The sequence below is a fragment of the Curcuma longa genome, unplaced genomic scaffold, assembly GCF_044706935.1.
Source record: "Curcuma longa cultivar G26 ecotype Majalengka, Jawa Barat unplaced genomic scaffold, ITB_CL_G26_1.1 contig_21866, whole genome shotgun sequence".
Classification (NCBI taxonomy): domain Eukaryota; kingdom Viridiplantae; phylum Streptophyta; class Magnoliopsida; order Zingiberales; family Zingiberaceae; genus Curcuma; species Curcuma longa.
In genome coordinates, this window is record NW_027431753.1 from 1 (window position 1) to 14,914 (window position 14,914).

Here is a 14,914-nt window from a genome sequence, read left to right on the forward strand (position 1 = left end):
ATTTCGACAAGTTAATTGCTTCTCCAGATATGATGCCCAAGTGATATCTTATGTAAATGACTCTTTCTTGCTTGTTGCTATTGGTAAAAGATGTTGACTAATACTTTTGTATACAATACTATTTTGATGTACCCTAAAAAAAGGGATAAGATTTAGGAACAAATTATTTTCATGGGTGAAAAAAATGTGAATGTTATATATAATTATTGGATTATAAATGTGTAATTTTATATGGTATTTGTGTGTGGTATTTATGTTATTAATTATTTAAGTTTTGAGTTTATAATTGTGAATTGAATGATTTAATTATTTTATTTCATCCACAGCGCACATTGCGCGCTGCGATTGATCACATCCGCAGTATGCATTGCGCGCTGCGGAAGCTCTCATCCGCGGTGCGCATTGCGCGCTGCGGATGCAATCATCCGCGGCGTGCAATGCGCGCTGCGGATGTGAGCTTCCGCAGCGCGCAATGTACGCTGTGGATGCCTAATGACTTTTAACAGCTTGCAACTGTGCAGCGTGCGATGCGCGCTGCGGATAACATATTTGCGCGCTGCGAAAAGTCATTTTTGTTGTAGTGCTTGTATGAATGATTCATCATGCCTTTTAGGCTTTCTAATGCTCCAAACACCTTCATGAGGGTAATGACTCAGGTTATTCACCCTTTTATTGGAAATTTTATTGTTATTTACTTTGATGATATTCTTGTTTATAGCCAAAATATGTGTCATCATATGGAGCATCTAAGAACTATTTTGATGACTTTAAGGAAGGCAGAACTCTATGTATTCCTTAAAAAGTATAATTTTGTGGCTAGCCACCTAGTTTTTCTAGGTTGTGTCCTGACTCCTTCAGGTGTTATGGTGAATGATGAAAAGATTAAAGTTGTCCAAGAGTGACCTGTTCTTAAGAATATGCATGAACTACATAGTTTCCATTGATTTCTATCATCAGTTCATAAGAAATTTCAGTACCGTTGCAACACCATTAATAGATTATTTAAAGAAGAGACAGAGTTCTTGCGGACTGTAGAAGTAGAAAAGAGCTCCAATGTCATCAAAGAAAAGCTCTCTAGTGCCCCTGTCCTACTCCCAAAATTTCAAAAAAAAATCTTTGAAGTTGATTGTGATGCTTCCCATGTGGGAATCAGAGTAGTACTTAGTCAAGAGGGACATCCAGTAGCATTCTTTAGTGAAAAACTAAATGAGACAAAGAAGAAATATTCTACTTATGATGTGGAACTCTATGAAATTGTTTGAGCACTTCGACATTGACGACCTTATCTCATTCAAAGGGAATTCATTCTTAACTTAGATCATGAAGCTTTCAAACATATAAATTTGCAAGCCAACTTGAATAGAAGGCATGCTGGTAGGGTCTCATTCCTACAGGAATATACTTTCATGTTGAGATACAGAAGTGGAAAGCTTAACAAAGTTGTCAATGCACTTATTGCATTAATTAATTCGACAATTACATACTAGTGGAGGGAGTTGATGTCATTCGAGATATATATGAAGATGATAATGATTTTGAGATCATTTACCAAAAGTGTGAGGAGAGAGTGCACAAGGACTATTTGCTACATAATGGCTTTCTTTTCAAGGGAGCACATTTATGCATCCTCAAATATTCTTTCAGAGATCATATCATTAGAGAACTTCATAGTGGAGGGCTTAGTGGACATTTTGAACAAGATAAAACTTAGTCATTGATTAAGGAGAAATATTTTTGACCTACACTTTATTGAGATATTGCAAAGTTTGTAAAAAAGTGTTGAGTATGCTAAACTTGCAAAGGATAAAGCCAAAACTCTAGTGCTTATACTCCCTTATCAGAGACGGATTTAAGTAGGAGCTATCCTAGGTTGTAGCCCAGCCCTGTAAGTCTTATAAAAATTTATCATTGATACATATTTCCAAAAGAGTTGGTGGCGCAGTTGGCTAGCGGTAGGTCTCATAGCTCCTGAGCTCGAGAGTTTGAGCCTCTCTGACCCCATTCGTTGATGAAGATTATATAATATAACTTTAAGTAGAGATGAATCCATTTTGGGCTCTAATTTAATTTTTTAAAAATTACATAAGGTTGAGTTAATCTAATTTTAAAAAAATTACATAAGGTTGGGTTATTTTGGGCTTTGGTATCAAAAAAAATTAATGGGTTTTTTTGTTTATTATATTTTGATGTTTAACTCACCCTTTTCATATCTAAAGTCAGCACAGTCCACCTCTAATTTCTGGATCCATCCCTGTCCCTTACCTATTTCAACTACTCCCTGGGAGCCTATTAGTATGGATTTTATTGTTGGGTTGGCAAGAAAACAACAAGGTATTGATTCTCTTTTTGTGGTGGTGGATCGCTTCTAAAAAATAGTGCATTTTATTCCTTGCAAAAAGATCATAGATGTTTTATATATTGCTGATTTGTCTTTTAAAGAGGTCATCAAGCTTCATGAACTCCCTACGACTATTATATCAAATTGTGACTCAAAATTCCTTAATCATTGTGGAGAAGTTTGTAGCAGAAATTGAGAGCTAAGCTGTTTTATAGTAACATGTACCATCTAGAGTCAGATGGACAAATTGAGATCGTCAATCACACAATGGGCAACTTACTTTGAAGCTTTGCTTCAAAAAGGCTAAGCAATGGGATATCGTCCTTTCTAGAGCTAAGTTTGCTTATAATTCTATTGTGAATCGCTCTACAAGAAAACCTCCTTTTGAAGTAGTGTATGAGAGCAATCCTCGTCACTATCTAGACTTTGTCAATGTTCCTACACTTAGTAAGGCGACTAAAGATTTTGCAACAATAATGACAAGGGTCCAAGATGAGGTCAAAAGAAGTTTCAAGAAAGTAATCAATCCTAGGAAGAAGCTGCAAATACCCATACAAGAATTCAGATTTTCAATGAAAATGATCTTGTTTGGGTTTATTTGAAAAGAGAGAGATTTCCTACTGGAACATACAATAAGCTCAAGGAAAAGAAGATTGGCCTACATTGGATTTTGAAGAAAATAAATAATAATTCCTACAAGATCAAGCTCCCATCACATATACAAACTCATCCGACATTCAAAGTTGGAGGATGATGCAGGGCAGATCCCCAAAGGTTGGGGAGTTGAAAGGGCAGTCTGCTAGTAAATTACAAAGGTTTGGAAGTTGAAGTCAAAGGCTAGGGAAATGAAAGATTATAGAGAAAGTTGTACCTGACATATGGAAAAACTAAAGTACTCTATTATTGCATTTAGTTCTAATTTAAGTCTTTAAATAGTATTGTGTTAGGGAGTTGGGGGAGGTTGAACTTTGATTGATAATAATACTGGGAATAGAGTTATCTATTCTTCCATGGATTCTCATCTTGTGAAGTCGAATTAGTATATATCTTCCTATTTCTTTGGTCAGTTTTCATTTTTTTTAAATATTGTCAAGTCCGGCATATGTTTTCTAGTATCGTCGACACCAATTGAATATTATCAATCATTAACTTAATATTATTAATAATCAAATCATCCCTATAAATCTTGACACGCCCTTTTAAATTAGTTTATCCCAACTTAATATTGTGGCAACCGTCCTCTAATATAACCGTCAATTTAAGCTAAATTGGACTTGTCGGATTGATCCTCGCCAATCAATTTAGATGGATTAGATTGAAATTTTATCAACACATTTTAAAATAGGTTCAGATGGATCAACCCGCCTAAGCCCACGATTTGCATGGATTGGCCGGTGGTGAACTTGGGTTGGCTTGTGAAAAATTTATTTTTTCTTCAAAATTTAAAATTAAAATAGAAAACTCAATTGATTAGTGAATTTGATCCATCTAAATTACCATTTAAGTTTAAATTTTTCAATTTGATCAATTTAAACTATAATCTAAACTTAAATTTTTTAATATTTTTTCTACTCGTACGATTCCCACATGAGAAAGATCATGGGTTTAAACGTGATCACAGAGGATGGACTATCGTCCATTGTTTATTGGATAAAATAACTAACGGATGGATTTAGAAATCCATCTGCGAATCGATGTTTAGAGTGCCTTTTGGATCGTACTAATAAGAATCAGCCCAAGAACAAAATCAGTAATGGGAATGGTAATGATTTTGATTGAGGGTTAATGGCAATGGGAATAATTACCGAATTTTTAGTGCTTGGTATAGATACAGGATATTATTCCCATTAATATTGTTTGAGAATCCGTCAATTTCGGTTTTACCCAAAGTTAGAGAGCGTTGAGGTGTCGTAATATCATGTCATTGTGAATGCAATAAACTAATATTTTGATTCCATTGAAGGGGCATCCCGAAGGGAGCATGAGTTCCGGCGGCAGCAGCGCGTCGTTCGGGTCGGCGCTGGGCACGAGAAAGATGAACCCCAGCGTCGCGATCCGCAGGAGGTTGCGGTGACGAGCCAGAGGCGACGGAACGTAGAGGAGGTGAGGGTGCCGAGGCTGTCGATGCACATGAGGAGGGCGAAGAAGGTGCCTCGAGTGCTGAGCACCATCATCGGCATGGATATCGAGGACCACGAAGGCGGAGCTTGAGCAAGACACCTCGCACTTTACCGGATTAAAAAGATAAATAATTTTACTTCTCTGCCTACCAAGCACCCCCTCAAATTTCTTTTAATTTAGTTATGGAAGTACAATTTGTTCATAAATTTACTTCTAAATGTTTAATTATTTTTAAAATTATTTTACTATTGCACTATATTATTAGTGGGGATCATTAAAATTATTTTTAATTAAAAAATTTACCTACATGGGATTAGTAGTGAATGAATATTGCATCGCATTCCACTTTTCCATATTGCTATTATACATAAACTAAGAAAAGATTTTATATATTCTCTCATCTGAAAATTTTATTAATAAAAAAATCTCGAAGAAAATAAAAAAGGAAGAGCTTCAATCTTCTTGTATGCAGCAGTCTGGATGGGGCGGCCTGGCCCGTGGGCTAAAGGCATGACAGGGTGATGTGGCCAGTCTGAGATAGTTAAAAATAAAAAGATAAATTAAAATAAAATATTAACAATTTTAAAATACATTAGAAAATATCTAAAAATTTAATTAATTATAATCTTATTTACATATTTCTATAATTTTCTTTTTTTTTAACATTTTAAAAATTAAGCGGGTCCATGTTGTAATTGGCATAGTCCATAATCAGACTGATGCCCATGTTGTAATCGGCATAGTCCGTAACAGACCGGATCCGACCCGAATCGGCGGCTGTTACTACTTGTTCTTTTTTAAAGAGCCATCAGCCGCCTCACCTGTATCGTATCCTGCCCTCCGCTTCACCTAAGAAATTTGAATCCCGTCGCCGCTACGATCTAGGGTTTGGTTGTTGCCGCCCGCCATGTACCGAGCTGTCGGATCCCGTCTCAAGTCTCTCAAGGTTAGTTGATCCTCTCGATCCCTCCGCCTCTTGCCCCTCGTAGAATTTGGATTTCTTCTATTGCCTTTCATTTTTTAATGAAAACTCCGTGCTCCTACTTTGTTAGTTAAGATGATTACAGGTGTATTTTATTAAATTTTTTTTTAAAAAAATTGTTCTTCTAAGTGCTATTTGGTTAACGGACTTGGTGATGGCTGATGGGATGCAACTAACTCCGGAATTTAGTTAGAGATTTAACACTTAAATTCCAAGAAGTAACCTTTCTCCTAATCTTAACATGAAAAACTGTTAATTTCTGGAGGTTTATTGAAGATTTGTAGGCGATGTCTGATGATACATATTGTCCTTAGCGAATTCATTCTTGCCTTTCAATGCCTCCAAGTAGGAACAAACATCGAGAAATTTGATTTTGGTTTTGTTACCAACAAATTGTCATAGATATGGTGTAAGAAATATTTCATAAACAATCAGGCTAAAGTAGTAATATTAGAGATCATTTATACACATTAAGGTATACAACGCACTGAAATTGACATGGATTGTTTAAGAAAGGAAACTCTATGTTGGAAGCTGCAAATTACATTGAATGTTGGTTTCATGCTAATGCAGACAATTGCTATCGTAGGTGGGTAGAATTATGCTGGGAATGCATTACAAGGAAAAACTGAGCCTGACTATTACCTTTTTTTTCCCTCCATAAAGGAACCCTTCGATTGTTGGCATACCCTTCGTCATGGGTGTTAGAACAGTCCAAGAGATCTAGTTTGTTTTTAGATCTATATTTCATGGCTTTGCAATATCAGTGAACTATGGGTACAGATACAGGCAAAGATCATCCTAAAAAGATAATTGGTCAAAGTTGTAGTAGTGGGCACAATTATGCCTGCAGTTTATCATTCAGTACTTTGAAAGAATCAGGAAGCAGAGAATCAAGGTTATATTTATATAATCTTGGTTAATCCTCGGTTTGAATCAGCAGATTAACTGATCAACATAGACAAATAGTGGGCATGAAAGGGAAAAAAGAGGCCTCTACTGGAGATATATGAATCACTCTGTAGAAATCTTGTGATTTCTTACCTGAGTTAACAGTTTGAGCACATTGGGAGTTTGGATGAACTTTCTCCTTGCTTGCTAGTTTCTTTAAATAAATAAAGGAAACAAGCTTTGCAACATAATATTTAACTAAATTTTAGAAACTCTTTGTGACCACAATGCTCCCCGAAGTCAATTACTGACCAAGTTTACTCGCCAATTTATTACCTAATAGTTGGGCCACCACCTCAATTTAAGAAAGAGTATGATACAATTGCTCTGCTATCCATTCAATCACAATTATAATATTGCAATCAACTTTGGATTACTATCATGAAAAAGGGGTTTAGGATTGAAGAACTTATGTTCTAAGATATCCTGAAGCGTGATTTCACAAACTATAATGAACTATTAGTCACCAATCTGATTTGAACTATTTAAGTTTGATTCCTAGAATCAATTCATGCCTTGCCAACTTTCCAAGATGGGTCATTCAAATGGAGAAGAGCTTTTTGAAGTCTTGCCATGTGTGATCATTGTACCCCTTAACCTAAAAAAATTCATAAGGTTATGCCATACTTTATATGTTGGAGCATCGGACTATTAGGAAGAAGCATAAAAAGTTAATGTGTCAAAGGTCAAAATGCTAAGATGGATGTGTAATGTTTTTGCAAATGATAAAATGAAAACATATTAAACTTATAGATCAATAAGATGCAGCTCCAATGAATGATAAAATGCGAGAAAATAAATTTGGACGATATATACATGTCCAAAGATGACCAATATATGTTGTAATTATAAGAGGTGAATCTATTAGAATGGAAAGCATGAAAGGCAAAAGGAGACCAAAGAAAACATCGATCAATATGATAAATTTTTTAGTTTATTAATTTGAATATCAATAGCAATTTAATAAAATTCATATAAAAAAGGGTAGTTCAATTCACGAAGCTCCTGCTAATACAAGGTCTTGGGAAGGTCTATTGTATGTAGCCTTACTCTGCATTACAAGAGGTTGTTTCCGCGACTTGATAACTGACCGAAAATTGGGGGAGGTGGTCTTGGGGTTGATGATGATGATAATCATGTTGTTAGTGAATCTTGACTTCATGATCTATATTGTCTTTTAAATAACACAAGTCTTTTCTCGTTTGTTTGTTGAACTTAATTGTTTCCTTAAATAATAAGTGGTGCAAAAACTTAATACTATATACAGTTAGTTACTATGACTATGTTTTTAAACATTCTTTTCTTGTATATTAAAGAACCATTTGAACTTTCAGACTATGACTTACATTCTTTGACTTACTTTAATTGCAAGGTGGTTTTTCCCCTTTTCAAAATGGCATTTGATTGATTGATGGATGGATGGATATGTACAATAGTTTTTGTACTATTTCAAACCCCCTTTTTTTGGGTCAAACTAGACCCCCCCCCCCCCCCCCCCCCCCCCCCCACCTCAAAGTGAACCTTGATATGGAAACATTCTTTTCTTGTAATAAAGATTTAAAGTAACTTTTCCATTTGAGCTTCCAAAGCATGGCCTTCATTCTTGAACTTCCTGGGGCTGTAACAGCAGGATAGTTTTTTTTTTTTTTGACTTGGATATCTGACTGATGGATGGATACAATATTTTTTTTCCATATATTTCAAGACTTGTTTTTGTCAAAACTAAACTCCTTTCAAAGTAAACCTTGATCTGTATAATTTCATTTTATCAGTTGATTTTGTGTTAGTTTCAAAATTAAAGAACTACCTACTGCATTTCCTTTTTATCTGAGTTGGACGACCTTCATTTATTTGTTAAAACTGTTTGTTGCGAATAACACTATCAGCTAAGAGGAAAACAGTTATTTATGGGTGCCTTTTAACATGAAAGTGCTATATGTCTGGTGACACTATTTTAAGTGGTTATTCTCTGTGCAGCACCAATCAGATGGTGCCAGGATTTTTGGCACTGTTAAATATGCAACCACAAGTGTTGCAGAAACGGCCCTCAGGAGGTATCTTTAGCTGGTTAACTGGAGGCAATTCTAGTCAGGTTCCTCTTGATTTTCCACTTCCAGGTCTTACACTTCCCCCACCTCTACCTGATTTTGTGGAGCTGGGCAAGACAAGGATCACAACCCTTCCTAATGGTGCCAAAATTGCCTCTGAAACAACACCTGTATGTTTTAAATTGATTATTCCTGTAATTTCTACTTGATGTTCTTTGTTTTAAGTATCCAAATATAGTCATAATTGGTTATGCTTGTTCAGAGCCCAGTTGCCTCCATAGGACTGTATGTTGACTGTGGTTCAATATATGAGACCCCATTGTCATTTGGTGCTACACATCTTTTAGAAAGAATGTCATTCAAAACCACAAGAAATAGGAGTCAGTTGCGAATGGTACGTGAAATAGAAGCCATAGGCGGAAGTGTTAAAGCATCAGCTTCTCGTGAACAGATGGGTTACACTTACGATGCTCTGAAATTGTACACCCCTCAAATGGTTGAGGTGCTTATAGATAGTGTCAGAAATGCTGTTTTCCTTGATTGGGAAGTTAATGAAGAGGTATTCTCAAACATTCTTACTTTACTGTTGAAAGTTCACTAGTAAATTTTCATTTCACTATCACAGCTTAAGAAATTGAAGACAGAGCTAGGAGAGGTCTCTAACAATCCTCAGGGTTTGCTTTTGGAGGCTGTTCATTCAGCAGGATATTCTGGTGCCTTGGCAAATCCTTTAATTGCTCCAGAGTCTGCAATAAACCGTTTAAATGGAACCATATTGGAGGGGTTTGTTTCTGTAAGATAGATTTCCCTTTGTCACTCCATTTACTTTCTCAAATTGTAGATTGTTGACTTGACTGTCAGTATAATAATTACAGGAGAACTATACTGCTCCTAGGATAGTACTTGCAGCCTCAGGTGTGGAACACGAGGAATTGGTATCACTGGCTGAACCACTTTTATCTGATCTTCCAAAAGTGCCTCGCCCACAAGAACCAAAATCTGTCTATGTTGGAGGAGAGTATAGATGTCAATCTGATTCGCCGGTTAGTGGATAATCGAGCCCTATCTTTGGATTTCATCTTACATGTCGATGATCTTTTCTCACTGGAAACAGAACACTCATATTGCACTTGCATTTGAAATTCCTGGAGGTTGGCACCAAGAGAAGGAAGCAATGGCAGTAACTGTACTTCAGGTTGAAGTGTCAAATTAGACCCACAGTTTGTTTTGAATGGATATGCTACTCATGGGATGTTTTTTGTTGCTCACCGTGTGATTCATAATGAATAGTGATAATGAATGTTGCAGGTGCTTATGGGAGGTGGTGGATCATTCTCTGCTGGTGGACCTGGTAAAGGCATGCATTCTCGGTTATGTACGTTACCAACTTTTTGCTTGTTAATACTTATCAAGATGTTTTTTTCTGTGACCAAGATTAATGATTTTGAAACTGCATTTTGTTGATAGCATTAGCAATTGAATACTTTAAAGGCTCATTCACATGTTTTATTTGTTGGACTTTAGATCTTAAAATTCACATGCTTATACTTAATATGCAGATCTCAATGCCTTAAGTCAGTTCCCACAGTTGGATTCATTTTCAGCTTTCAACAGCATCTACAATCATACTGGCATCTTTGGAATCTGTGCTAGCAGTGTATGCTCATCCTCCTTGATATAGATCTAACTGTTCCATCTTTTTGTTAAGTTTGGTAAACAAGTACCATGTGAATGCTGAGAAATTTTCTGTTTTGTAGATATAGTTTTCATATCACATTGAATAGCTGGTCTTTTCCGATATCTGTAATTCAGGTTGTATGAAAAGGTTAAAATGGTTTAGTAGCTAAACTGTATAAAAAAAGTTAAGCTGTGTACTAAAAAGGTTTAAATGGTTTAGTGGTGAATGGAAAATTAAGAGGTATTGGTTTTGGATCTCAAAATTGCTGAGTTGGTATAGTGGTGCTAAGAGAGTTTGTTGTTATATACTTCAACATGTTTACTGTGCAGGATAAAATGAAGTTAACAACGGTGTAATTATTGTTCTCCCTAATACTTCCCAAATTATCACCATGTTTATTTCCAATTGTCGGTCCAACATTTGTAATTTCAATCATATATCGCGATGCAAAACTTGAGCTGTGGTTTATTGTGGATCAGTTGGTTGTGGCAATGCTCCTACTATGCCATAATGTCAGTCATGTGATGGGGGAGATGAGGACAACTATTTTCAAAGATTCTGGATCAAGCTGTTTGAAAATCTATCTATAATGTGTTTGTACTCTGTAGTCAGTTAGACGGGTGGTTTCGTATTAATGCCCCAGAGTGTTTGTAGAAAATTTAATTCTTGCTGTGCTGCATGTTTTAAAATATAGACAAAATAAAATTTGCAAATGCTTCTCTTTTGGAGGTGACCAGCAGCTTGAAATGGTTATCTACCTACTTGTTTGGAATGTCATCACACTGATTCCCTTTTGCGATTTACTTGCTTTCTAACCATGTATTCGCATAGTTTTATGTACCTCTAGCTTTGGCCTTGCAGTTCTTTTTATCTTTTGTTGGTGGTAGAAGGTTAACCTTTTTCTCTGGATATATCTGCGAGTAATTTTCAAATAAATTTATCTCAAAGTGGTATTCATTTTGAGAAATTTCTGCTTCAGAATGTAAACTTCAAATGAAATTCCTACCCTCCGATTTTGTTCCATTATGTTGAACATATGCACTCACCAACTACCTGCGTTACTTCTCTTGGTCAGGGGCCAGAGTTCATTAGTAAAGCTGTTGATTTGGCAGCCCGAGAGCTGCTTGCAGTTGCAACTCCTGGTCAAGGTTGAATATTAATCAAAAGTCACTGAATGATTGCTAGTGTATGTGAATGAAATGTTTTATTTTTTTTTCTTTGACAGTTGATCAGGTGCAGCTTAATCGGGCTAAGGAGTCTACCAAGTCGGCCGTTCTCATGAACCTTGAATCTCGAGTACTAATCCTTCATATTCCCTATCTCATTTGGCATCATTCATTACATTGGTAATGCTTAGTTACACATTTGGCAGATGGTGGCATCAGAAGATATTGGAAGACAGATTCTCACATATGGTGAAAGGTAGATTCTTATGTTAGTTTTCTAAAAGTTGAAATCAAATGCAAGAGTAGATGGATGAAACACATAAATGACGGGGGGAAATTGAAAATGGCTTGCGAACTACTAGCTATGCCTGCCAAAATGCTTTCCTTAATGCAGAATAAAATTGTGAATCATTCATCTTTAAGTTGTTTATTAAAATTGAGTAGCAGCTTGCACTTTAGAGTGTACTCTAATTGAAGTGATCTGTTAATTGCAAAATGTTTATGCTCTGGGTCTGAGAAAATTACAAGTTGAAGCAAGTTCATACCATTCAATAAAGATTAAATAAGAACTATTGGGGTTCCCTTGCAGTCATTCAGTTGTTTACAGGTTTTACTCTTTAGTTGTTTATAATCCAGACTATCCAGCTCAAGAAACAATTTCGAGAGATAATGTTCCTTCCCCAGGACTCCACATTGACGGTAGTTTCGTGTACCAGGCTACCCTTTTAATATTCCTTTTATATTACCTTTTGTCCCTGTTAGATGTTAATGGACTGTGCTTGAAATTAAAACAAAGACAGGCTGCCCACTTGGTTCCTAGTTGAGCATCTAAATCTATTCTTGGTTTATCCACTAGTTTTTCACTTATCAGATATCAAACTCGTTTCATCTTTGAACTATTGGTTGTCTGGCCAATGTGTTCTGATATGCAAGATGCTGTCTGAGTTCAAATAGGATACTACAGCCAGGACCTAAATTCTGGAAATACATTGGAAAATATTTTGGTTTAATGATGGGTAGCATAGCATGCCTCTGACGTTTTTTTCTCAACTCTTTGAGCAACTTTAGATGATGATATCTGAAATTACTTCATATGTTTCTCAGTTATTTATTGATTTTGCTCCACTTAGTGCCAACAATCAGTTTGGTATTGGTGATGCTGCAGGAAACCCGTTGAGCATTTCCTAAAAGCCGTGGACGAACTCACACTAGAAGATATTAGTTCCCTCGCTGAAAAGATCATCTCATCGCCACTGACAATGGCCTCATGGGGAGATGGTAAATCGCACGTTACATGATGAATGCTATAGTGGTTCAAATGATTTCTTTAATGGTAATATTTCATAATTCTCTTTGCAGTCAACCATGTTCCCGGCTATAAGTTTGTTAGAGCGAAGTTCCACGCAAACTGAAACTTTTGGTGCTCGCTCAGACAATCTTGTCACCCAATTCGATCATTATTTGGAGTTGCTGTTTCTCCTTGGTCTGGACCCAGAGGTGTAGAAAATAACGAAGGGAATATCGGCAAGAAAATTAATTTTTGTAAATTGAGCAATTATTGTCGGAATGCTTCATTTTTATCCCTATACATTTTATTATGGATAAATTATAAAATTTTCTTGTCATCTTTCAATCCATCAGACTTACTATAATGGCTCTCCATATTTTTCATCAAACAGATTGTCTTGCTAGTGGGATCCACTGTCAATGTGAGTGTCATGCTCCTTTCATCTTGGAATTTTTCATGCTAAGTATCATTTTCCAATGAAATATATAATACCTCATTCGTGATCTGTCACACGTTTTGAGAAGGTTGAGTAAATGCCTACAAGAGGGATGATTACGTTCAAGAGGATAAGTTAAAATTTTTTTCTAAAGATGAATTATTTGGAGCTATTCTATAAAAGTATGAGTGGAACACGAAATAAAGACTAATCATTTTCCAATTCAAACGCTTAGAACTTGAAACTTACAAACTCCTCCGAGTATTGATTCTATTCTCGAGGAAACTTTTGGCTGCAAGCTCAAAGCTGCCGGGCAAGCACACGACAAGAACAAGCATGAGTTCTATACTAGCTAGCTAGTTAGCTAGCTATATCGCAGTGTTAATTAAACCATAAACCTTGTTGTCTTAGTCTTTAACTAATAGCTGTGTGGATAAGCTTGTCGGAGAGGATGCAGGAATAATGAGAGGCAAAAGTGAATGCAGCCTTACTTGCCGCAATGAATACAGATCATTTCAGATATCTGTAATATATTTCTATCTATCTAGCTCATTGTTAGTGGAAGTGGAAGTGGAATATTTGGGGAGAAGTTAAAAAAATTCCACGTTGGTGTAGTGTAGATAACATCGACAGGGTGGAAACTGATGAAACACAAAGATGAGCAAGTTGGATCTCTTTTTCCTGCCCTACGAGCGAGGTAGCTAGCTAGCTAGCTAGCTAGCTAGCTACCTAGTGACATCTTTTGAATTGTTTTTCAGGCATTACGTGAAGTCTGGATTAGTGTTTAATTCGGATCAGAACGAGACTTTTTTTCTTTCTCGCGCATTATTTCTATGCTATGCTAGTGGATGTCGCTCTTCTTAAAAAGTATTATTATTATTATTAAAATTTTATTTTATAAAATTAAATTTTTTTATATATAAATTTTTTTTTTTTATATTTATATTCAAATAAATTCTAATATTAATTTTTTTATGATGTACCTATTTAATTTTCATAATTTATGATTGTCTAATTAGAACATTTATTAGTACATATCTATATCGTCTTTCGAAATTTTTTTTTAATATGTTCAACCTCAAGTTTCTTTCTAGTATTCTCATTTTATTATCCTATCCATCCTCGTATATCTACATATTTATCTTAACATTCTTATTTTTGTAATTCTCATCTTTTACTTATTTGCTCAAGTCATAATCCAATATTTAATTTCATATATGATAATATAGCAGATATAACTATTATTTTATAATATTTTCTTTTGTATTTTAGATGTACACTACGATCATAAAAAATACATGATATTTTTTTTCATTTCAACCATCTTCTTAAATTTTATGTAAAACATTTCTGACAATTCTTTCATCCTTTTATTAAAAAAATGATCTTAAATATTTGAAGTTCTAATTAAATTGCTGATAATTCATCATCTCCTAGGTTAGTAATTATATAATTACATCTCATTTTATTAAACTTAAATTTTATATATTTTATTTTTACTTTATTAATTTTAAAATCTTTCATTTTTAATATTTTCCTTCAAAATCAAATTTAGCATTTATTTCTTCATGTATTTCATTAATTAAAATAATATCATCGTACTATATCTTGGATGTGTCTAATAAATTCATACATAATTAATATAAAAAGATAAGAACATAGAACCCATCTTTATTGTAATCTTATCTTTATAAAAAATGTACCACGTGTAAATTTTATTTCACTTTTCAATTAAAACCACACCCGTGTGATTTTAATAGATTGTGAAAATTAAAGTGTAGCTAATCAATTTAAGTGTAATTGAAAATAAAAAAGAAGCACGAAAGAATTAGAAAAATTATTCTAGAATTCATGTGTTTGTAGATGGTTAACGATGATGGAGTAGAAAAAGATGGAATGAGTTGGG

General features: G+C 35.0%; 1 pseudogene; it reads left to right on the forward strand.

Annotated features, from left to right (window-relative positions):
* The first annotated feature begins 5,317 nt into the window (after positions 1-5,317).
* On the forward strand, positions 5,318-12,919 carry LOC141817776 (mitochondrial-processing peptidase subunit alpha-like; annotated as a pseudogene).
* The last annotated feature ends 1,995 nt before the right edge of the window (positions 12,920-14,914 follow it).